Source organism: Aedes aegypti, chromosome 1, assembly GCF_002204515.2.
Source record: "Aedes aegypti strain LVP_AGWG chromosome 1, AaegL5.0 Primary Assembly, whole genome shotgun sequence".
Taxonomy (NCBI): Eukaryota; Metazoa; Arthropoda; class Insecta; order Diptera; family Culicidae; genus Aedes; species Aedes aegypti.
Window position 1 is genome coordinate 249774353 of NC_035107.1, and position 23885 is coordinate 249798237.

The 23885-nt window shown below is 35.5% G+C and overlaps 1 protein-coding gene across 2 annotated transcripts in view; it reads left to right on the forward strand.

Annotated features, from left to right (window-relative positions):
* Positions 1-23885, forward strand: part of LOC5563724 (dopamine receptor 1) — a 373859-nt gene that overhangs the window by 43971 nt on the left and 306003 nt on the right. The window lies entirely within an intron of this gene.

The following is a 23885-nucleotide window of genomic DNA, read 5'->3' on the forward strand; positions in this document are numbered from 1 at the left end:
ATAGAACAGGAGTATATTACCGCCCTGTATCAACGCCCTAGAGCATAGTTTCCCAAACTGTGGGTCGCGACCCCCAGGGGGGTCGTGAGGTAGTCTCTGGTGGGTCGCGAAAAAAAATCATATTTTCTATCTATTTTCTTCGTTTTGAATGTTGTCACTTCATAAAAATCTTTATATTCATAGATTTTATTTAGGTCAGTGGACACATCTTAACTTTTTCTGTCAAAGTTGTCAGGTCGCAACAAATTTCCAATTATTAAAAGTATATTTGGAAACTTCAACAAAAAAATAAATATCGTAAAATTGCTGTTATACTGAAATGTCCAGCTTGGAAATTGTATACTGATAGCAGGCTAAAAACATTATCACGTTCTTAAAATAATTGTGATTTAATGGTAAAAGTTGTTTAGTTTTTTGGCAAAAAAATGGTTTTATATGATAATTAGTCCTTTAAAATTAAATATTCTTTAAATTTCTATTAACCTCTCGTTAAAAAGTAGTTTATTTCGACGGTAAAGTAAGAAAAGAATGAAAACTAACGACTTTCAAACATTTCATTTTTCTAAAACTCCAACTCAAACTAAAACTTTCAACTGATTTTGAGCATGTTTATCGCGCCTTGTCATTAATTATAGACAAAGTATCGAAAGACAATGAAAGTTACAATAAATAACTCATTTGTACAATAATTTCTCTCTGGTGGGTCGCGAAGAAGACGCATGATGGCTGGGTGGGTCGCGCATCTAAAAAGTTTGGGAACCTATGCCCTAGAGTAATATCACCATATTTTTCTGCCGGTAAAACATCGATTGAAAATTTTAGGCTTTATCAATACCCTAGAGTAATTTGACCTTATTCTATGTAGATCAAAATTGAAAACTCTAAGCTGTTTCAACGCCCTGGAGTAATTTTACTTTGTCCCATATAGATTCATAGTACCCTAACGCCCTGTATGACATCATTAAAAATTCAAGCTTTATCAACGCCTAGGGGTAACTTGACCTCCTTAATGTAGACGCCCATCTTTACGCCCCACATCACTTGAATATTCCAATCATTATTAACGCCCTGGAGTAGTTTGGACTCGTGCCATGTAAATCAGCTGCACCTTAACGCTCTGTGAGACAAAATCAAGATGTATAAACGCCTTTGACTCATTTAACCTTGTCTTACGTAGATCAGCTGCACCTCAATGCTCTGTATGGAGATGAACCAGCTCTGGGCTGAAAATCTCCCTAACAAAGATAATAATAATAATAATGCTCTGTATAGATTGAAAACTCCAATCTGTATCGATGCTATAGAGTAACAGATTAGCTATATTTCAACGCCCTGTAGGACATTATTTGAAAACTTCAAGTTATATAAATGCCCTGGATTTATTTGACCTCATCCCATGTAAACCATCCAAACAACCAAAATGTACAAAAGTACAAAAGTACAAAAGTGGAGGCGATATGCGTGCATATATTATGTGATGAATAATAACATACAATGCGAGTGTATAAATATTCTACCGAACTAACCTGTGATCTTCTGCGACTTATCTTATGATAACAAATGTTGATAAGACAGCTGCTACGGATTGATTCGACTTACTTTGTACGAGTGTACGGGACGAAACAAAATGTACAAATGAACTCAGAAAAGAAGTGTTTTATGCGAGGAAGCTCATCAATCTGACGAGTGTATCCACGGTGTTCTGCGAGTTTGATGTAATTAGTATGAATAAACGAGTTGTTACGTAAACTTTCATGCGATTTCTGGTTGTCTGGGCAAGTGCAGCTTGACGCCCTGTAAGACATCAATAGAAACTCCAAGCTCTATCAACGCCCTGGAGTAATTTGACCCATATCGATCAAATACATCTCAATGCCTGAAAATATAAGCTTTATCAACGCCCTGGAGTAATGTGACCTCATTTTACGTAGACCAAGTGCATCTTTACGTCCTGTTGGACATCAATTGAATATTCCGCCCTGAAGTGATTTGACCTTGCTCCATGTAAACGACCTGTGGGACAAATGTCAAGGTGTATAAACGCTCTCCAATAATTTGACCTTGTCTTACGTAGATCAGGAGCACCTTAATGGTCTGTGTTGATTTTTTTTTTTTTTTTTTTTTTTTTTTTTTTTTTTTTTTTTTTTTTTTTTTTTTTTTTTTTTTTTTTTTTTTTTTTTTATTAATTCGTGTTTACATATGTGGGATACATATTCTATTCTAACATATATTCAGGTACCTATCAAACTGTTTTTTGAAAAAAATTCTGTTATTCCATCTTATCTCTCTAATGCTTTTCTTGAACCAGTACAAACTTGTTGTATTTTTTACTTTAATCATAAAACTAATACTGTGCACCGCCAGCCACATTGCTGCTTTAATCCTTGGATTATTATCTGGGACAAACCATAGTAAAATGTCATCGAGGTTTACGAACTCCAGATGAAGCCTGTTTCGAATAATATCAGAAACCCATAGGCGTACGTCATTTGTTTTTCTGCATTCCACAATACGATGGTAATTATTCTCCGGAACTCCACATGCCTCACAGTTCATATCAGGAACCCTACCGATACCATAACCGACTAGTTTTGCTTTATTGGGAATAACGTCGTTGAGTAGCATGAAAAGATTAGATTTGTCTTCAGAACATATAAACTTGGCACTCCAATTTGTCCACAGTAGTATCCAGTTTACATCGGGATAGTCGGATTCCGCTTTAGGACGTATGTTTTTCTCACCTATGAAATGAGTGTACAACATATTGGTCGATTCACAATGCCTGCTGTTTTTAACTTTTAATCCGGCTTCAATCCAGTCTCTCCCGTTTCTTGTCAGTTGCCCTTTTTGAATGTATTCCAACAAATAGTCTTCCTCGTCCAGAAGCAAGTTCCTTATGAAGAGCGCTTTGCACTTTGAATCTGGATCAATGAGCCTCAGCCCACCTTTTGTGTAATCCAAGTACAACTGATCTCGGGCGACTCGCAACACACATCCACGCCAAAGAAAGTTTCCACAAAGACTTTTGATCTTAGCCAAATGCCGATTTCTAGGAGGAAGTATCTGGGCTACATACCACAATTTCGATAAAATAAACGTGTTTAATATCCACACCTTTTCCATCAAGCTTAGATTTCTTGTTTCGTTTAATTTCAGTCGATACTGTATAGCTTTTATCAGTTTTTCATAGTTGGCATCAACCATTTTTGACCAGTTGTCTGCTATGATGATTCCTAGGATGTTCATCTGGTTCACTTCTTTAAACATCTGAGGTCCAGAAGAGGTATTGTTCAGTCGTAGAAAGGATGTCTTCTTGAAATTGACCTTTATCTTCGCATATTTAGAGAAGGAATCTACTATTTGCATGACCAAATCGAACTCTTCTTGATTTCTGACAAAAATGGTTACATCGTCAGCATATGCGGTTACCTTGATTATTTTCCCGTAGACTAAGATACCGCTGATGCTATCATATATGCTCCTTATCAGAGGCTCAATATAGAGAGTGAACAGGACCATACTGAGCGGGCATCCTTGTCTTACTGAAGATCTTATTGAAAGTTCTTTTGACAGAAATCCGTTGTAGAGAATTTTTGACGTTGACTTATCGTATAGAGATTTTAGACAACCAACAAGTTCAGCAGGAAATCCATATTTGTCCAAAATCTTCCACAAAAAGGAATGATCTACTTTATCAAATGCCTTCTGCATATCCAAGCTCACAATGAAACCTTTCAAACGTTTGCATTCCATTGATCGTGTTACAATTCTCCGGAGTTTCAATACATTATCTTTACACGATCTTCCTGCAATCAGCGCTGTTTGTTCTGTTCCCAATATACTTTCAAGCACCATTGTAATTCGATTAGCGAGAATCTTACAAAACAGTTTGTAGTCCGTATTCAATAAACTAATTGGACGGTGATCATCAATGAGTTTTCCTTGTCCTTTCTTTGGAATCAGAGTGATTATTCCTTTCACAAAATCCGCTGGAGGATTAGTTCTTCCAGTAAGATAAGAATTATAAAGCTTTTCGAGGTCTTCTTTCAAGATTTCAAAGTGTTCCTGGTAAAATTCGTAAGTCAAGCCGTCTGGGCCTGGGGACTTCTTTTTTGTACATTGTTTTAGTGTCTTAAGAATTTCTTCCTGTGAAATATGGCGTAGAAGAGAGCTGGCCTCATCTGTGTTTAACTGATTTTCAATAGACAGCAACGGATCACTACCGTGCTCTATTTCATTGGAATCTTGACTATACAGTGATGAAAAATGGTCATGAATTTCTGACATGCTAATATTTCTTTCCTTTTCACTGTTCGCGTTCGCGGTTTCCCTTAAGACAAGTTCTTTATGATGTAATTGCTTAGATACTTGGACTACATTTAACCGTTCTCCTTCAATCAATGAATGGTCTTTGATTTTGGACCGCAAGTTTTCCAACCTTTTGTTTTCTAGTTCCATAAGCTCAATTTTCACAAAGTTAATTTGATCGGTTATGGCTTCACTATCGTTCTGCTTTCGAGTCAAATCTTGAAGTTTAGCGTATAGTGCTTCTTTTTCTTGATTTATTGATTGAAACAATTTCCAGGATTCATTTTTGTAGAAACTTCGAATTTTGGCCTTGACAGCATGATTCCACCAAGAATTATGGTCCATGTAAGTCAGCCTGCTTTTTAACTTTTCATATTCAACCCGAAACCTTTGACTGATTTCCGGATTTGACAAAACGTTAGAGTTAATTTTCCAATATCCTCGGCCTCTAGGATTGAGGTTTGACGGCTGGATTCCTATTTTCAGCACGACGGCATGATGATCCGAGCAGGGTACGCCCACTGTTGAAACTTGACGAACTCGATCCACAAATTCCGTCGGACCGTATATTCTATCGAGTCTCGAAGCCGTTGGGCCTCTGTGAAATGTGAAATTAGCAGATTTCTTTTCACACGCAACATCTTTGAAGTTAAAAGCGTTCACCAAAGTTCGTAAACCGTTCGACATTGTCTTGGAGGAAGAGTTCGAATCGTTCGGTTCTATGATGCAATTAAAATCTCCGAGTATAACTGAATAAAGACAGTTGATTTTGCTGAGGTGCACAGTCGTTTGATTAAGAAATAAATCTTCCCGCTCCTTCTTCTTATTCGTACCAGAATGAGCGTAAACATTAACGAAGTTGATATCATTAATGACAACTGAAGTAATTCTTCCTGATGGATCTAATACGTATGAGTGAAAATCTAGATTATCCCTTATTAACACACCTGTCCCTTTTCTGTCGGTGCTTATGTTGATTAATGGCGTATATGACGGTAGGAAAGTGAAGTTTTCGAATGCTACTTCTTGTAAGAAGGCAACATCGATATCAAATTTAGTTATAAAGTCTTTTAGTAACGCTTTGTTAACATCAGTGTTAATACTGTTAAGGTTGAGTGTTGCAACATTGAAAACAAAATCCATTTTACAAAATACAGCAAACTACGGCTTATTTTTTAGCTTTCTTATTCTTCGACCTGAGTCGTTTTACCTGTTTGGCCAGAAGATTTCCGGAGCTGAATGCCACGACCGATTTTCCGATAGCTTCAGGCTCTGTAGATGATGACTCTGATTCATCCTGCTGGGTCCCATTGACGGTCGCCTCGTGACCTCTCTTCCTATGATCAAGGTCGTTCTCATCTGTAACTATTACCTCTTTTGCAGCGATCTTGGGTGCAGTTGGTGCGCTGGTCATCGTCACTTCCGGATCTGATGTTGCTTCTGATTCTCGTATCTCCTTTTCCTCGATGTCTTTTGCTTCTGGAACAGTAACAGTCTGAGCAGATATCTCATCAGCACTGCCACGAATATGTTCCTCAGCACTGGTTGAACTGTTGGGCGTTAGCAGTTCTTCAGCCGTCAATGCACGCGATGTACTCGGAATTTGGTTGTCCGTTTCCGTGTACAACAAACGTTGTCTGGTTGCTCCACTTGCTCCACGGACTGCTCCGCCTGTGAGAACGCCTGCATAAGTTCCGCTGTTCTGTTTCAGTCGATCATTCACTGAAACCCGGTTTGGACAGTTTTGTTTGAGATGATCCGTTCCGTTGCAAACAAAACATTTCGTCTGCATACCTTCGTAGAAAATACGAGCCTGGAAATGCTGGATATGCACTTGCGATGGCAGCGTCTCCGTGATTTCCATGTGCACGCCTCGGACGCCATTCAATATCGGATAACCTGTGTCCGGTCCATACCGCTCGCGGACGAGCTGATGAATTTTTCCATACCTGGCCAAGACGTTCGCCACGTGCTTGTCTTCAACCTCAATTGGAATACCGAAAAGTCGGATGTACTTAAAGTCGCCCCTTGCCGTTGAAAACGAAACCGGCGTGGTTAGTCCGTCGTCATAGGTGAAAACGTCCGTAGATGGACATTTTAGCAGCTCGGCCTTCATAATTTCTTCGTTGTGGAACTTCACGTAAACACTGTACTCTCTTGGTTCCCGGAACATCGCTGTAAGCATATCCGGTTTCCACCCTCGTTTCTTGAAGAACGAGAAAACTTCCTTATCCGTAGGCATCATTGACTTTGCACCGAACCTCACTTTCACACAGTTAGCGTGGATGTTTCGCAGCTCCATTGTAGTATGTTCCAATCGATTTGTTTCAAGGTCACTCTCACAATATATTATCGCTTAACAATAGCCGAACCGGCCGATTAAATATACAACGAAATAAAAAACTCACTGCTGATCTAGCACTTCTATCTCGGCTGACGGTTGAACACGAACTGAAAATATAAGCTTTATCAACGCCCTGGAGTAATGTGACCTCATTTTACGTAGACCAAGTGCATCTTTACGTCCTGTTGGACATCAATTGAATATTCTGCCCTGAAGTGATTTGACCTTGCTCCATGTAAACGACCTGTGGGACAAATGTCAAGGTGTATAAACGCTCTCCAATAATTTGACCTTGTCTTACGTAGATCAGGAGCACCTTAATGGTCTGTGTTGATTGAATATTCCAATCTGTATTGACGCCTTGGAGTAATTTGATCTTGTATTACGTGGATTTTAGATCAGGTGCATATTAACGCCTTGTATGACATTAATTGAAAATTCCATGCTGTATGGATTTGGACTCGTGTCATGTAAATCAACTTCATATTAACGCCCTGTTCGATATCTATATTCCTTGTCTTACGTAGATCAGGTGCAACTTAATGCCCTGTATCCATTGAAAATTCCAAGCCGTATCAACGCCCTGGAGTAATTTGACCTCATTCCTTGTAGATCAGGTACATCTTAACGCCCTATAGGACATCAATTAAAAATTCCAAGCTTTAGCATCGCCCTGGCCTTATGTCACGTAGTTCAGAAACATCTCTAGCTTATACAACCGATCAAGCTAGATTAACGCTCTGAAGTAATTTGAGGTAATCTTTGCGAGATCTGGATCATATTTACGCCTTGTTGGAAATCAATAGAAATTTCTTAGCAGAATCAACGCCCGGGAGTAACTTGAATTTATCTTTTGGAGATCAGGTGCATCTTAACGCTCTGATTGATGTCATCGAAATTGTCAAAATATACCAACGCCCTGGATAATGTTGTTCCTTTCTCACGTATATTAGGTAAATCTTAACGTCCTCTAGGATATCGATAGAAAATTCTAGCCTTTTCAACGCCCTGAAATAATTCAAGCTTATCTTATGTAGGTCAGATACATTTTTACGCCCTTCAGGGAATATTCCAAACTGTGTTACCACTCTGGAGTAATTTGACCTAATTCTATGTAGATAAGGTACAATTTAACGATAGTAGGGCATGAATCGAAAATTCCTAGTTGTATGAATGCCCTGGAATAACTTGACATTATTTCACATTGAGCAAGTGCATCTTAATGCCCTGTACGGCTTCAATCGAAATTGTCAAGCTATATAGTAATTGATCTTGTCCAGAGGCGCGTCCACGTTCGAAACCATGGGTAGGACAACCATTGACAAATATTTTGTGCACAGTGTAGCAAAGAAAAATTTTGGCCCTGGACTGGAAATTTTTAGTATATATATTTTAGAGGCTCAAACGCAAAGCGTGTGATATTTTGATTCTGAACGATTCGTTCTAACGATATTTTCAGGTGATTTTTTCGCTCAGCAGAAAAAGAAACATCATGATTCTTAGAAGACTGCTTTTTTCTGATTCCCATACTACTTGTATAGAATGAAAAATTGCGGAAAAAACTTTTAAATAGATTTTCTTAAAACAAGATTTTTGTCCCTGATCCCCCTTATTGCTTCTAACCCCCTCATTTTCATGCGAGTCGTTACCACAAAACTTAGAATGCTTTTCGTCTTAACAAAGCTGGTAGCGACTGAGTGCCTTAAAAATAGGAAATTGAAGGAACTAGGAAATCAAAACCTAGAAAGAGCTAAGATTTTAGACGTTGATTCTTCATTGAATCAGAGCAGGCGTTTTTCTTAGATCCAAGATTTTTTTTTTTTTTGAAAATTTCTCTTGACATTACGACGAGTATTACTGAATTTGTTTTATAATGATTTTCTCTAGGAATTTCATCGAATTTTTTTAATTGTTTTCCATGGAATTTCTCTACGAATTTTCATAGTAAATTTCTCTAAGAATTTTATTCAGGATACCTCAATAATTCAACATGAATTTTCCCAAGGAGAACTACAGAAATGGAAGATCTCCAAAGATTATTTCAGTAATAATTTTTCAAAAAGTTCATACACCCACGATTTTATCCTGTGATTCATCCATCGACTTTTCTGGCACATCCTCCAATATTCCCGGCCAAACGATTTCATTAATTCAATCAATAACTTCACCAGAGACTCCAAAGGATTTCCTGTAAAATTTGATTTTCAGGATTTATGCAAGATTTAAACTTGAGATTTCATCAAATTTACTTTCGGCAATTGCTCCAGAGATTACATCTAAGATTTCTACAAAAAATGAATTCTCTGAGATTTTTTCAAGTACCTATATGCTGCTTTGCTGTTGAAAAGGAAAGTAACCGATTATCTAGATGCATGAAAAAATTGCTTCCAGAAATTTGTAAGAAGATCACATTTTTTGATCGCATCACGCAGTTTAGAAGAAATGTCATATCAAATGAACTTCCCTGTAGGAAATTACTTGACCCATTCAGTAAAGAGATTTTTTTGCTTTTCTTGAAAGAAACAGGAAACTAAGCAAAGATCATGAAAGTTTTTTTTCTTCCAGGAATGTCTCCTGGGAAATAACTAGAAAATGTTCTGTAAAATAAATACGTGAGGAATTTTTAAAGAAATCCTAGATAAACCTCTTACAAAACTTGCTTAAGTCACCCTTAATGAACAAGGTTCTCTGAAATAACTCTCTGATTAAAAATCGCTCGAATCTCGGAGTAGTATTTCTTAGGATTTTCTTAAGAAATTTCTTGAAAAACAGCTCTATATAAATTTTTTAAGCAATATTTGAAGGAAATTTAGAAAAAAAACCTAAATTAAATTTGAAGATTGCATGGAATTTTTTGACAAACTATTCAATAAATGCTTGGTAAAACTGGTTGTTTGAAGGATTTTCAAGGAATTTTCGATTTCTGAGAGAAAACGTGAATGAATTCTTGAAGAAATCCACATGAACCAGGCGAAGAGACTCTTGAAGGGATTCTTAAAAATAAAAAAAAAACCTTTGAGCTATTGTTTTCAAACACTCTGCACTAAACCATTATGAATTTCCTAAAAAGAAATTCTGTACGAATCTTTGAAAAATCTCCTAGAGCAACAACTGGAGGATTCGGTTAAAGGATTAGTGAAAAAAAATCCTTAAGAAATTCTAGGATAGTTTTGGTAATAAAAGTAATACTTGAGGAAATTACTAGAAGTAGTAGTTTTGAAGTTCTCATGGACTTCCTGGATCAACATCTAAAGGATTTTTTCTAAGCATCCTTTGGAAAATCATTGGAAAAAAATTTGGGAGAATCGTTTGAGAAATTTCTAGAAGTATTTCTGGAGAGATCCCTGTAGGAAACCCTGAAAGTATACTGAATCAATATGATAATTCCTAAAGCTTTTCTTCGGGGAATCTGAGGCGAAATTCTTGAAGAGCCTGTTGAACACGTTATGGTCTCCGTAGGTTACTTGGAGCTTGTACAATTTCGCATCAGGATTCATTGCAAGCAGAATAAGGAAATAGATACCTTAGACACCATTTTGGTTAAAATAGATAGTTTAGAGACCTTCTATTGAAAATAGAGATTTCTTAGAGACTTGCATTAAAATAGAGACCAAATCTTTTAAAAGAAACTTAATATCAGTCCTGCCTTAGGGATTACTCATTGGATCAACTTTTGTAAATGCATGAAAAAAAAAATGAATAGCTTATTTGTAGATAACAAATGGATAAACACCAAAAAATGTGCCAATTTGTGTAGTTTGTTTTTCTTTGCAAAGAAGTGACCCTAATCGCAAAAGTTTTCAGGAGAAACTGAAGATGCTTGACAAATGTTTCATCACGCAGAAACTCCATCAAATACCTTATCGTGTCTTACGACGTTGATCGAGTTTGGATGTATATTGAACAAATGATAAATTGTTTAATTTACTTTTCAACCTTTCTGCTGTCGAATCGTGGGTAGGACAATCCTTTGACTGTCCTACCCAGGTGTTTTCGTGCGTAGTACATGTCCTACCTGTCCTACCCACTTCCCGCGCCACTGATCTTGTCTCATGTAGATCATATTAACGCTTTGTTAAACATCACTTGCATGTTAAAATGTGCATGCATTCTGAACAATATCAACACCCTGGTAAGGGTATGCGAAATACCGAATGATTCCGTCAAATATGCTTCGAAACGAAATTCCGCGGAATTCCACGGAACTTGCACAGGCGAAATTTGTATTTTGCTATTTCGTTTCGTTTCGCCAAATTGTTAAAATATTTCCACGGAAAATTGAAAACAAACGGAATAAAACGGAATTTCGCGAAATTCGAGTTTAATTTCGAACAAAAAAAGGCAAAGCGTTCGCTTCTACTTCTAGCTACAGTCAAAATGGATCCGTATTATGAATCAATTCGACTCATATCATGGATCAGAACACTATAACAGCAAATTATCTGCGAGGCAAACGAATGGTGTGCTAGTAAAAAGCATACGTTTAGGCGTTTCTTTAGGAACCGTCTTATCTTAGATTCATAACTGTGGTATGGGTTTCAATGCCCCATAGATATGAATCAACGCTTCTAGGCATATGTAAGACATTTTATTTCCTACGAATGGAACAAAAGTGTTTAAGCATGTTATTGTTGTTTGCGATGCTGTATAGATTTATGGTTCGCGTAGGTAAAATGGGTTCTGCGTAATTGCTACTCTATTTGATGAGATATTCTCCGTTTAATCCAACTTTAATCCATATCTGTGTGCTATCCATAACTGTGGGATAACTGTAGTATTGACTGGTCCGCAGGATATGATAAAGTAAAGTTTCCAAAAACGCCCATTTGCCCTAAATTCCTCGCGGCGAATAGCCCAGGAAAGGAACAACTGCGTTTGATGCACTACCGCAATGATATCTTCCATAAGAATGAAGAGAGCAAAACCACGGTTTCCTCCGGGGAACATCGCGTGTCCTTTTGAGCAAATCCGTTAAGGTCACACGGAAGACCGTGTTATTTTCCCTATCTTTTGTCTCTCTCTAACAATTATCATCAAAACTTTGTGGAAGCAAATCTCGAGTTTTAGTGAACCGATGAAGCTGAAAATTTATTGGGTTGTGCACTACATATATAGAATAATAGTGATACATTTTTCGCATTGATATATGGAGTGGTTCTTGAGATTTGCTTCTTCAAATGGACAGGATGATTATGATGACGTCCCGTGCGGCCTTAATGCATCGCAAAAATTGTTTGTACACAAATGTCAAAAAAAGCTGCGGAGCGTGAGTCCCTGATGTTCTGGATTTGCTCAGGTGGTGCAGAATATTGATGCGCGCATTAGTTTTCTCTCTTGCTTTCCCGCTATGACGTCACTTTTAACTCTGCATCAGAACAGCGAGGGAATAGAAGAGAAAACTAATAGCACGTATCAATGAGTAAAGGCTCTCCTAAATCAACGCGATTTTTTCCGCGATGGCGACGAAAAATCGTGTTGATTTGAGTGATGCAAAGCCACACCTCAAATCTTCAAGAGCACAAATTTGAAGAACCAGACGTCCTTTCAAGCTGAAAACTCTATCGATTGGCTACTCGATGGCCAATCGATCAAGTGTTCAGCTTGAACCGCAGTCGGGTTCGTTAGATTTGTGCTCTTGAAATTGCCTTCGATTTATATTCACCTTAAACAAGGAAGATGCATACATTATATTATATCGAAAAATGAATCTAGGTTTATTCACGCTGTACCACATCACCAACTCTTCTCTCCTCTTATAACGTGACATAATTTCCTCACGACCCCCAATTAAAAAAAATGCGAATATTGATAATACATCATTACAAGTATTGGAAGCCAAATGCCGCAAGGCAAAGGTCTTAACCTTTTCAATACCGACATCAAGTTTAAAAATTCTTTAGTTTCGCCAACTTTCGATCGATTTTGATGATTTATTATAGGAAAAATCACAAATCAGTTATAAATTTGATTCATGCATTGCATGCACCATCAAAATTGGTTCCGGATATACACTATTCGCCGTAAGTACATATAGAATTGCGTATTGCAACACTCATACTGAATATTGCAGCACCTTGAAAAGTTTAGCATCACCTAAAATGAATATTATCTCGTGATTCTGAGGTGCTAGACCAACATATTTTTGAGGTCATTTTTAACAATAATAATAATAATAATAATTTCAGCACCTGTGATTTTTTAATTTCAGTTGAAGATACTATTATCACTGGATTTTGGGTGATGCTAAACTTAAAAGTACTGCAATACTCTGTATTGCAACGATTCCATACTTTTGGAGGATAGTGTAGATTCAAATTTGGTGGGGTACCTAAGGTATTTGACAATGGAAAAGCGCAACATTTTTTTTACGATTTTTGCACATCTAAATCTCGAGAACAAAAAATAAGCCAAACATTAAATGTGTCTGAATGAACATGGGTGAACTTATCAGTCTTATTTGCGGTTCCTCTATGCTATGTAGTCCAGGTTCAAACCTTTTTTTTTCGAAATTTTCAAATATTTTTTAAAATACTCTCGAGGCTCAAAATTAAGTGAAAATGTGATATTGTAGTGAGTTTTAAACAAAGAATATGAAAATTAGATTATATCAACAATCCTTAATTCTTCCAGAAATCGTCCAGAAATTCCTTCACAGATTTTGGAATAGGATCATTTCTCCAGTATTTGCTCCTCTACAAAATAATAGAAATACCTTCAGTATTTTCTGTAAGGTTTACTCTAAAACTTTGCCTTCGTCCAGATTTGATCCCTCCAAGAATTAATTCACAGTTTATGCCGGGCTTTTTCAGAAAATTTATTAGGAACTTCTAAAACTTCTTCCCACACAGGCAATCCTGGTTAAGTTGCTGCCGCAATATCACTTGGAGTTTATTACTTTTGCATTTCTTTTAAATAAAAAATCTAATTTAATTCAATAATCCAGCAAATATTCCAGTGATTCTTCTGTTCTACTTATTTTTCTTCTTCTTTCTGACGTTATCTTCCAACTGGGACAGAGTCTGCTTCTCAGTTTAGTGTTTTCCTGATCACTTATCGTCTTGTGTCCCCAATCACATTCATTCAAGCCACAAAGCGTAAAGTACAGCAAAAACAAATGAATATCATTATTCCATGTTTTATGATATATATTAGCATAACATCACATCCACAAGATTAAAAAAAAAAAATTAAGGCATTTCTAAAAATCAAATTAATTTTGGGCTCCTCTCAATATTTTTGAGATTTTTTTAAATGTTTGTAACTGCTTTTCGACCCACTACTTAGTTGTAACATTTAGATTAAACCCACTCATTGTCTTATGTGAATGTCAGATATGTTGAAAAGAAACCTAATAAAGTTTTATTAAGAATATTTCAAACAAACAGAAAAGAGTCTTACATGTAAGGACTTCGCTGAGCAACACTAAGGTTTCCATATGGTAGAGGATTTAAAAAGACGTTTTTTATGCCTATTGCCAAATTTACAGTTTTTAACAAGAAAAAAAAAAACTTAAACGTGTATTCCGCGAAACAAATTCAAAAATTTCGTTTCGTTTCGAAAAATTCCGTGAGATTTTTGATTTTGTATCGAGTTACACGAAACATTTTTAAATTTCGTTTCGTTTCGTCATTATCAGCGCAAGATATTCCGCGTATCGTTTCGTTTCGTATCGACATGGAAAAAATCCATATCGCATACCCTTACACCCTGGAGTAATTTGACCTTATCCTATGCATATTTTTTAATCTGTATCAACGCCCTGAAGTGATTATACTTTGTTTCATGTAGATCAGCTGCATCTAACGCCCAATTTAATTAATTTGCTTAGTCTCATATTATTTTTCATACTATTTATCAAAGGATTGTGCTAATTTTCCTCGAATGTCGTTTCCGTGAATGAAAGTGCCCCGAATAGCCCTTTTCCTCGAATCTCATTTCTCCGAATGAAGTGTCACTTCGAGAAGTGATGCAGTCCATGAAGGTGCAAAAATAGTTCTCAGAAACAGGATGCGTACCAGATGACTGGTCCGTTCACTACTCTGAAATGTAGAAAGTCGTGAAACGGGATACTCGGAGAACAGACATTCAAGGAATTGACGTTCGAGGAAACGATGAGGAAACAATGTTTAGGGCAAACTAGCACAATGCCTTGATTAAATGGATATTTCGATATAAAAACATTTGCCTACAGGGTTGTATGCACTTGATCCCTAATATTAGGTACTATTAAAGAAATTATTGGTTAAATTATTTCGAGAGATCCTTCGATAAAAGCACGGGCCCAAGACCACTCTCGAAGTTTGATAAAATATCTTAATGTTTAAAGCTGAAAAATTATATTTACTTATATAATATATATTCTATAGACAGTCAGTTGATTTTGAACCAATAATCTTCATGTGATAGTGATAAACTTTCGTAATCAAGTATACACCAAGAACAGTACATTGGCGTTTTAAATTTGATTAAATTAGTTTGAAACCCTTCTATAACTGCTACTAGGCAATTACAAGAACCACTAATATATCTAACGTAAAACTACAAAAGATAAAACTATAGCGAAATACATTAAAATCCCGAGAAATTGTTGACTTTTTTTCATCTTTATATCACCTCGAGAGCGATATTTCATTTTTAATTTAAGCCTTAATTTGGCTGAAAATCGAACACCTCTTCTTTAAGTAAAAAAAAGCAGTTCAAACGTTCTAGATGTCCTGCTTTTAGAAAACTCAAAAAAATCTTTGTAAACTTGGTTATTTGATTTTTTTTTTAAAGAAAAATATCATATATTTCTATATGTATGCTTCATATATTACTATACGTTCAAACATAATCAAACATTGGAAACATCAAGTCTTAAGTATAAATTTATTTATGTCTAACTTTAAAATTTTTCTTTGCATTTTAGTCAAGTCTACAAATTTTCCTAGTCTTACATGACTGAGCCTACGCATAATATTTCTTTAAAACAATATTTCGAGCTATGGTTAAGTAATTATCACTGAAACGCGGTTACCATAGGCATATATTATTATAATTGAAGTTTGCATCGTAGTTCGCTTTGATTTAATAAAACTACAGGAGAAGTATTTTGGTAAACTCAAATTGCTGGACCCTAGCTTGACAGTTTACAAAAAGTTTTTGATAAATTCTATGTATTTCTTCACGTATCTTTCTTCTTATATATTCGCTGAAACACAGACCAATTTTAGGGGCATCGCATGGAGGAAAGATATGGTCTAATTTAAAATCATGTTGGCGACCATTTTGATTTTGGCCCTATCTTGATTTTTTTTCAGAAAAACGTGTTTCACCGTTTGCGCTTCGTTTTGAATTCTGAGATCAGCATCAAAAAGCTAAGAAAACCCTGGGTTCAAGCAGCTGCAAAACTGTCCTATAATATTTACCGAATGAACGAATTTCTAATTAAATGCGAACATCTTCTGTACAATGCCATTTTGTTCTTAGTTTTTTTGTTTATCAAACAAAAATAAATACAATATCAAGTAATAAAAAAGTCATACAATTCAGTTGAATTGTCAAAATTATGCTTTTGACTTTGAGCTTACGGACAGAATGGTACTAGAAACTTATACAGTCATTACTCGTAATATATTGCATCAATTTGCTTAAATTTTTAACATTTTTGTTTGAAAAGCGAAATGCAATAACCACATATTGTTTTAAAAGCGAAATACCGAACATTAGAAAAAAAATTGAAATTTGAGGCAGACACAAAAATGTTTACAATTAAACGGTTGGATGTGATTATTGGATTAGCATAAGATGATCCGTTTTACACTGAGCGATAGGTTCTACAAGACTGAGTTTATTTCATGGATTAAGATTTCTTTTTAAAGGGCACATCGTAATAGTCTTAGTTGTTAGACTCCAGGAAATAGTCACATATTATAAACAGTAGTATAAAAGGCATTGTTATAGTAAATTCAATTGATACAAGGACAAAATAATTATCACTTTTTTTTATTAGCAAATTATTCAACTAAATAATGTTTAAGCCCATGTACTTGATCTCTTGATTCCAAATTTTAATATAAATGGCACACAAACTAAATACGTGCAAATGAATATTGGTTTTCGTTGGTTAGGAATGTATATTGAAGAATTGCGATATTTGTAATTTTTGTATTATGTATGTATGTATCTATTTATTAAAATAGTTGTGATATTTCTTATGCGAAGACATCATTAACGCCTGGGAGTACAAGCGCCCTCTGGGCCATAGCAACGCCCCCTTAAAATGGGACGACTAAGAAGCTCAAATTTTACGACGACAGGGCTGGCTGTAGCAAAGAAAACTAAAGTTTCCAATTGCTTTCACATCACTTGTAGGGTTTCGTTCTACTTCGTCGTAAGCGCTTTTATTCGCCGTATCAAACTTAAAATGTTCCACTAAGGCGGATTTTCCAAAGTGTAATTTTGTGAAAGCTGTTATGGTTCGTACACTTGCATACCAAAAATGCAATAAAACTAATGTATTTCGATTAATAACTTCAGTTCAATTATCCACCTTGCACTTTTTCACCGAACTCACATGGACGAACACGATTTGAGAGAAATGCTAAGCGATCGACACCAGTCACACCACTTTATGACACAAGTTTCTTCCCGCCCTCCTGTGTGACTTACTTTGCCGGGCACTTATTTTCACTATGTAAAACTTTCGTACTTCTTCACTCACGAATTTCATTCTAATCACACGCCGTAAAAGTTCTATAATTCACAAAAATTTATGAAACTTCCTCAACGACCGCGTAAAATTGAGAATGTAAACAAAGTTCAATCCGTCGTACTGAGAAAAAAAGCTTGTGCGCATCAAAGTGTGCGCGATGCTCGACGTAAAAAAAAGATTCCTTTGATTGTAATGTTTTCGCTGCACTATGAGCAAATGCCATAATTGTTCGGTCAAAAGCAATTGTGTTTATTGTCAAGCTGATTTTTGATGGCACACATTGAATTTTAAAGGAAATTAATATGATATATATGCTGAAGCAATAAAAAGAGATACCCGTACCCCGATATACGGCAAGATGCAATTTCATTGCATTATTTCCGAAAAGACGATCAGGATTTATCAAAATCTTATTGAACAATGTGAAAGCCGTTTTGGAAAAGAATTGTTTGGCATCAGTATCACTGCAATACTGGGAAAATTTCAGGTTCTCACTGATCAAAGCTTAATACGATGGATACCAGTACATCACTCTATCCCTTTTGTCGTGAGTAATCATAAAGAAAAAAAATCATGCTTGACTGTTATTTTCTTTTCATCCATTCAATGTTCATTGCTTCTCACGTATCATGTAAAGCATTGTCCATCTAAAGGTTACAATTGCAAAGAACAGCAAATAAATAATGCTCCATTTGTGAGACCAAGATCAGACCCCCATTTGCAGCTGCAACACCAAAGCCGGGCGATTTACCACTTTGACTGCATCTAGAATTCCAAGCTTTTGCATCCCTGAACGTGGAGTGTGTCCTCCAGATCGTCTTTCATTCGTTCATCCGGAAGAGGTTTATCGTGAAATAAATACATAAATCATAATTTTCAATGTAATACTCAACAGATTACCATTCTCGAGCCGGAGAAAGTAACTGCAAACAGACGCTGTAAGCCCTAGCCCGGGTCTGACATTGTATAAACCCGCCCCGACAAGGAACGACAAGATTGAATCAGCTTTCCCTCTTGTTCGGGCGGCTGCATCAGCTGCAGAATGCGATATTTCGTTACGCTTATGGTGTGAAACATCCACCACCTACAAAGTAAAATGGGGCAAAAGTTTCTTTTATCGATTTCTACTCACAACAAATGTTGGTGGTTCGTATGCTGGTCAAGTAAGAGATTTCACCCTAAAAAAGGTAAGTAGGCCTTGACCGGCTTGGATGGTCTTTTTTCTGCTTGTCATTTTTTATTCAATTTTCAGATACGAGTTTTCAAGATTTTTCAATTATTGTGACCTGGTGAATCTGTTTATCTGTGGAATTGTATCAGGAGTTGCTGATTGGCGTGCTTTTGAAGTGATATTCGGTGGATACTGAAGTAGCTGAAACGATTGAAAATTCCGGTGTTTCTTGGATTCAGTTTGTCGTCCGTTAAGTATTTTTATTTCTATTTTTTTTTTGTTAGCTTAGATTTTTTTTTTTTTAGTTATTTATTCAGTCCGCACGTTCAATTTCCATCATGGAAATTGACGGGGGTGTGCAAAATTCAGGTACTAATAATAATTTAGTACCTTCAACTTCAAAACCTTTTCGTGTAAAAGTTTATCCCTCAACATTTGCTGGTACATTTCCTGTATATTTCCGAAAGAAAGAACGACCTATAAATGTTCTTTTAATTTCATCGGAAGTTTACAAGAAGTACAAATCAGTTAAGGAAATTAAAAAAATTTCCTTAGATAAACTTCGGGTAGTTTTTGGTAATAGAGAAGATGCCAATTCCCTTTTGGAGTCTAAATTATTTAATGAATTTTATCGTGTTTATGCTCCGTGTGATTCTTGCGAAATCAGCGGAGTCATTTATGATGAATCATTAAATTGTGATGATATTCGATCACATGGTTCTGGTATTTTCAGAAATCAATCGATTTCGCCAGTTAAAATTTTAGATTGTGAACGATTATCAAAATTATTCTTTGATGACAAAGGAATTTCTAAATATATTCATTCCAATTGCATCAAAATTACTTTTTCTGGGTCAGTTTTACCAGATTTTGTTAACATAGATAATGTTTTGTTTCGTGTAAGGCTTTACTTTCCGAAACTTATGCACTGTAATCGGTGTTTATTGTTTGGGCATACATCAAATTTTTGTTCGAACAAACAAAAATGCTCAAAATGTGGAGATTTTCATTCTGCAGATGATTGTAAATTAATTTCTGATAATTGTGTTTATTGTAAACAAAAACATATTTCGATTAAAAATTGTTCAGTATACATGACAAATCAAAAAAAACTCAATGAAAAAATTAAAAATCAAAATAAATTTTCTTATTCGGAAATTTTAAAAACTTCTGAAGACTTTAGTTCACCTAATGTATATGAAACATTATCAGATATTAAAAATGATACTTCATTAGATAATCATAATAAATATATTTACAAACCTCCTAGTAAAAGAAAAAGGCTTAATATTTCATCAATTCATGATGATGATATGTCTTATACTTATTCTTCGAACCAGTTTGAAAAAAATTTCCCTCCCTTAAATATTGCATCAACTTCTAAAAACATTCCTGGTTTTCAGAAAATAAATACACCTTCTAGGTCACCGAATGATTGTAGTAATGACGTAACTAAAAATAATAACAATAGCAATAATAATAATAACAACAATTCAGGTGATAATGAGAAAAATGATTTTTCTATTTTGAGCATTTTGGAAGAAATTTTAAATTTATTAGGTATGAGTGATTTTTGGAAAAATTTAATAAAACGATTTTTACCATTTCTTGCGAATCTTTTTGAAAAACTCAATTCATTTGGTCCCTTTTTGTCTTCATTATTTTCGTAATGGCTTCTACAAGTTTAGAAGATTTGAATATTTTACAATGGAATTGCCATAGTATTTTTCCAAAAATTGATAGGCTTAAAGCCATGTTGATTGATTATAATTTTGATATATTTTGTTTGAGTGAGACTTGGTTGACTGAGGATAAATTCTTTCGTGTTCCTTCATATAATATTATACGTTGTGATAGAAATGTACCTTATGGAGGAGTATTAATTGGTATCCGTGATAATATTGAATTTAAATATTTGGATATAACATTTAATACAAATATTGAATTTGTTGCTATTTCTGTAAATTGTAATGGTTTACAATTTTCAATTATTTGTATATACATTCCTCCAAATGTTTCATTTTCATTACTTGATATTAAGAGGAAAATAACCATCATCGTTTTAGAAATTTTCAAAACCAGTTTTTTTGCTCAAATTTGAAGCAATGTTCAAGAAAATCTATCATTGCATTACACTTGCTATCTATAATGCAATGATAGATTTTCATGAGAATTTCTTAAAAATTGAACGAAAAAACTGGTTTTTCATTTTTGATGATTGCTGATGATTGAATGATGGATTCTTGAGCCTTAAACATATTTTGGAAAATGTTCCCTCTCCTTTTTACATTCTTGGAGATTTTAATGCTCATAATTTTGCATGGGGAAGCGATAAAATTGATGGTAGAGGATCTTTGTTGATGGATTTGATAGATGACCTAAATTTAATTATAATGAATGATGGATCATTCACTAGAATTGCAGTTCCTCCGGCTCATAATTCAGCAATTGATTTATCACTTTGCACTAGTAATTTATCATTTATTTCCTCTTGGAAAACATTAAATGATCCAAATGGCAGTGATCATTTACCCATTTTAATAGAAATTCATGGTTCTAAAAGTAAATCTGAATATGTTTCAACAAATTCTCCTGATTTGTGTAAAAATGTTGATTGGAATAAATTTTCAGATCTTGTTTCTTTTTCTTTAATTCAGTTTGATTATTCCTCTACTCCACTTGAAAATTACAAATTATTTTTGAAGTTATTAACAAAAGCTTTGATGAGATCACAAATTAAACATAATGCTTCCAATTCTTTTGTTAAAAAACGTCCGACATTTTGGTGGGATAATGATTGTTCTTTTGCTTTGAAGAATAAATCTGATGCATTTAAAAAATTTCGTAAATATGGAACGAGGGAAAATTATTTTTTATATTGTAAAGCCGAAGCTCAGTTTACTAGAATTACCAAATTTAAGAAAAGAAATTATTGGAAAAATTTTGTTCAAAATCTCGACAGAGAATCTTCATTATCCACTTTATGGAAAGTTGCAAGAAATTTGAGAAACTATGAATTTTCATCTCAACCTGTTTTGGAATATTCTATGGAATGGATAGAAAAATTTGCATCAAAGATTTGTCCTAATTTTGCACCTCAAAAAATAAATTTCAAAACTCATCAAAAATTCAACTATTTCCCAGAGCTTTGTAGTTTATTTTCTCTGGAAGAAATGAATTTGGCTTTATCTGTTACTCATAATACTTCTCCAGGAATTGATAAAATTAAATTTATTGTATTACAAAATTTACCATTTGAAGGAAAAATGCATTTACTATCATTGTATAATAGCTTTCTTCTTCAAAATATTTTCCCACCAGAATGGCGTTTTGTAAAAGTTATAAGTTTATTGAAACCAGGTAAAAATCCTTCATTGGCTGACAGTCGACGGCCTATTAGTTTATTGTCATGTGTACGTAAACTCATGGAAAGAATGATTTTAAATCGCCTAGAATTATGGGCTGAGAGGAATAACATTTTATCTTCATCACAATATGGTTTTAGAAAAGGTTGTGGTACACGGGATTGTACTGCACTTCTAGCATCGCAAATTTATTTATCTTTTAATAGAAAACAAGATATGGTTTCAACTTTTCTTGATGTTTCTGGAGCATATGATTCTGTTCTTATTGATTTATTATATGAAAAAATGATAAATTTCAAAATTCCAATTGTATTATCAAATTTTATATGTAATATGTTTTCTTTCAAAATCATGTATTTTTACCACAATGGATCATCCAACATGATTCGTCATAGTTATTTTGGTCTTCCTCAAGGATCTTGCTTGAGTCCTTTTTTATATAATTTGTTTACAAGTGATTTAGCATCTGTTATACCAAATGGTTGTTACTTTTATCAATTTGCTGATGATAAAGTTATTTCTGTTAGTGGCAAAAATAGAGAAACAATTCGTCATTTTATGCAATGTGCACTTGATAATATTTATGTTGAAATATCGCGGAACTATTCGCGAGGAGATCGCGATGATCAGATTCGATCAAAATAATAACAATCCAGCATTGAAGGATTGATGACGTATGTCATGTTATTCCAATAATGCCCAAACGAGATCCAACGGGAACTTGCATACGAGGTTGTATGCGGGCGCTATAAATGTTCTGCTGCAGATAGGTTCATAAATATTCAGTGTTGCGAGTAATGCTATTGGATTATCATGTGAATCATATTGAATTATAAACATTGGATTATTTACATCGCTATCGAACATTGACTACCAATAATGACCTAACAGACGAAATAAAGAATTTTTATCTACAAACCAAACCAAAACTGAGTTTAAGTTTTAACAGGTTATGGGCCCAGTAGTCAACTGAGCAAGATTTATTTTTCTTCAACGATCAAGTTTTTTTGAAGAAATCGAAAGATGTCTGTGAACGATGTCGAAGTCAAGGCAGGTGGTCAACCTGCAAACCAGCGACAGGAGGTTGAGAATCGGACCGAGAGAGGAGCCTTCGAACGGCAGCTGCCGTATACCGCCGTTGCTGTACGGGATCGTGCCCATATCTTCGATGAGTCGGAGAGGATGTTTGCGGCATGGAAGTGGAGGATGGAGCACCACCTTTCTATGATGGACCTCATCCATACGTTGGTTCGTACTCCGTACGAAGAAGAATACGCCACTCCCGTGGCGGGTAATTCGGAAGCCCAAGAGGAAGTGAGAAAGGCAAAGCTGCGTAAGAGAATCAACGACGACATGAACGCTCTGGATGAAATTGTTATGTGGGTGAACAATGACGTCCTTAACAAGCTAATCGGAGTCTCATACGCAAAGGAGGCTATGGATCTATTGGTGAAAACCTACCAAAAAGTTGGAACGGGCGTTATGATTGCCATGCGTGATCGATTGTTTTCGATCAAAAATAGAAAACATACTTCTATTTCGGCCTTGTTCGACGAGTACGAGTCGATAATCCGGGAGCTAGATCGGATGGGTACTCGAATGGATCAATCGGAGAAGATGGCCGCTCTGATGATAGCCATACCGAAGCGATATCAGCACGTCAAGGGAGCATTGACCGTTTTGCCGTGCGATGAACTCTGCAAGAAGCCGTTAGTGGAAATAAAACGAATGCTGTTGGATGCGGAGCAAAGCGAGACGATGGAGGTCGATGATGAGCCAGTGGTGCCAGACGTGGCGCTAAAAACGACCAAAAGAGTAATTGAGTGTTTTGGGTGTGGAAAGCCAGGACACTACAAAAATAAATGCCCGGCGTTAAAGAAGAAGAAGAAGCGGTTTGTTCATCACCAAGGTCATGCGATGCTAGCAGGAGAAAAGAAGAAGGAATCTCGGAAGGTATCGTTTGCTGTGGACTCTGGAGCTTCAAGCCACATGGTGAACGACGAA